This window comes from Triticum aestivum, chromosome 7D (assembly GCF_018294505.1).
Source record: "Triticum aestivum cultivar Chinese Spring chromosome 7D, IWGSC CS RefSeq v2.1, whole genome shotgun sequence".
NCBI classification, from domain to species: Eukaryota; Viridiplantae; Streptophyta; class Magnoliopsida; order Poales; family Poaceae; genus Triticum; species Triticum aestivum.
The window spans coordinates 553,426,596-553,429,051 of record NC_057814.1 but is presented as its reverse complement, the minus strand read 5'-3'; the positions used below and the strand labels follow the sequence as shown (position 1 = coordinate 553,429,051).

The window sequence follows — 2,456 nt, the reverse complement described above, 5'->3', positions numbered from 1 at the left end:
CGATCAACACAATTATATATGATGTTTTTCATAACAAAATCGAAAGATATATGACCTAACTAATAATTCACAAATATATGACCCCGTCGGCTTCTGGAAGGCCAAAGAACACCTTTTCGGGAGGTGTCGGGGGTCGGGGTGTCGTGTCGGTCTCGGGGTGCCGTGTCGGGGTCGGGGTCTCGGGGTAGGGGTGTCGGGTCGGGGTCGGGGTGCCGTGTCGGTGTCGGGGTCGGGGTGTCGGGGTCGGGGTCGGGGTCTCGGGGTCGGGGTGTCGGGGTGTCGGGGGTGTCGTGTCGGGGGTCGGGGTGTCGTGTCGGTGTCGGGGTGCCGTGTCGGTGTCGGGGTGCCGTGTCGGGGTCGGGGTGCTGTTTCGGGGTCGGGGGGTCGGGGTGTCGTGTCGGGGTCAGGGGGTTAGGGGGTCGGGGGGTCGGGGTGTCGTGTCGGGGTCAGGGGGTTAGGGGGTCGGGTGTCGGGGTGGAGTCGGGGTCGGGTGTCGGGGTGTGGTGTCGGGGTTGGGAGGTCAGGGGGTCAGGGGGTCTTCTCATTCTTCTACTACTTCTACTTCTTCTCATTCTTCTACTTCTTCTCATCCCCCGTCTTCTTCTTCTTCTTCTTCTTCTTCTTCTTCTTCTTCTTCTTCTTCTTCTTCTTCTTCTTCTTCTTCTTCTTCTTCTTCTTCTTCTTCTTCTTCTTCTTCTTCTTCTTCTTCTTCTTCTTCTTCTTCTTCCTCCTTCTCCTCCTCCTCCTCCTCCTCCTCCTCCTCTTCTTCTTCTTCTTCTTCTTCTTCTTCTTCTTCTTCTTCTTCTTCTTCTTCTTCTTCTTCTTCTTCTTCTTCTTCTTCTTCTTCTTCTTCTTCTTCTTCTTCTTCTTCTTCTTCTTCTTCTTCTTCTTCTTCTTCTTCTTCTTCTTCTTCTTCTTCTTCTTTCTCCTCCTCCTCCTCCTCCTCCTCCTCTCTCTTCTTCTTCTTCTTCTTCTTCTTCTTCTTCTTCTTCTTCTTCTTCTTCTTCTTCTTCTTCTTCTTCTTCTTCTTCTTCTTCTTCTTCTTCTTCTTCTTCTTCTTCTTCTTCTTCTTCTTCTTCTTCTTCTTCTTCTTCTTCTTCTTCTTCTTCTTCTTCTTCCTCCTTCTCCTCCTCCTCCTCCTCCTCCTCCTCCTCTTCTTCTTCTTCTTCTTCTTCTTCTTCTTCTTCTTCTTCTTCTTCTTCTTCTCCTCCTGCTTCTCCTCCTTCTCCTCTTCTTCTTCTTCTTCTTCTTCTTCCCCCTTCTACTTAACCTAAACCTAAACTAAAAACCTAAACTAATTAAAACTAAACTATTTAAACTAATTAAACCTAAACTAATTAAACTAAATAACCTAAACTAATTAATTCTAAACTGAAAAAACTTAAACTAAAAAACCTTATCTAAACAGAAAAAAAACAAAAAAACAGAAAAAAATGGGAGGGGCTCACTGTGGGGGGCGGCGACGGGTCGGGGAGGGGCCGGCGACGGGGGGCCGGGGCGGGGCGGTGGAGGAGGCGGGGCGGCGGGGGCCCGGCCGGCAGGGGGCCGGGGTCATGTATGTTCCAGTTGATCAACTCCTTGGTCACACTGTGCACATTATGATGATGTCCTACTGAGTGGGCCCAAAGATACCTCTCCGTTTACACGGAGTGACAAATCCCAGTCTCGATTCGTGCCAACCCAACAGACACTTTCGGAGATACCTGTAGTGCACCTTTATAGCCACCCAGTTACGTTGTGACGTTTGTACACCCAAAGCATTCCTACGGTATCCGGGAGTTGCACAAGCTCATGATCTAAGGAAATGATACTTGACATTAGAAAAGCTCTGAGCAAACGAACTACACGATTTTGTGCTAGGCTTAGGATTGGGTCTTGTCCATCACATCATTCTCCTAATGATGTGATCCCGTTATCAACGACATCCAATGTCCATGGTCAGGAAACCGTAACCATCTATTGATCAACGAGCTAGTCAACTAGAGGCTTACTAGGGACATGGTGTTGTCTATGTATCCACACATGTATCTGAGTTTCCTATCAATACAATTCTAGCATGGTAATAAACGATTATCATGAACAAGGAAATATAATAATAACCAATTTATTATTGCCTCTAGGGCATATTTCCAACAAAATAAATATACAATCATACCAACCAAGATCACGATTAACCCATAGGACAAAACGGATCTACTCAAACATCATAGGATAACCATAGATCATTGGGAAATAATATATGGAGTTGAGCACCATGTTTAAGTAGAGATTACATCGGGGGAGAGAGTTGGTGTTGACGGTAGCAAGATTGTTGATGTAGATCGCCGTCCCGATCGTTGCCCCGGTGGCACTCCGGCGCCACTGGAAGCGCGGGGTTGAGAGTCCCCTCCTTCTTCTTCCTTGGCCTCCCCCTAGATGGGAGGAGGGTTCCCCCTCTGGTCCATGGCCTCCATGGC

General features: G+C 48.0%; 1 pseudogene; it reads right to left on the bottom strand.

Moving 5' to 3' along the window:
* Window positions 1–607: 607 nt before the first annotated feature.
* On the bottom strand, window positions 608–1,184 carry LOC123170439 (cilia- and flagella-associated protein 251-like; annotated as a pseudogene).
* Window positions 1,185–2,456: the final 1,272 nt, after the last annotated feature.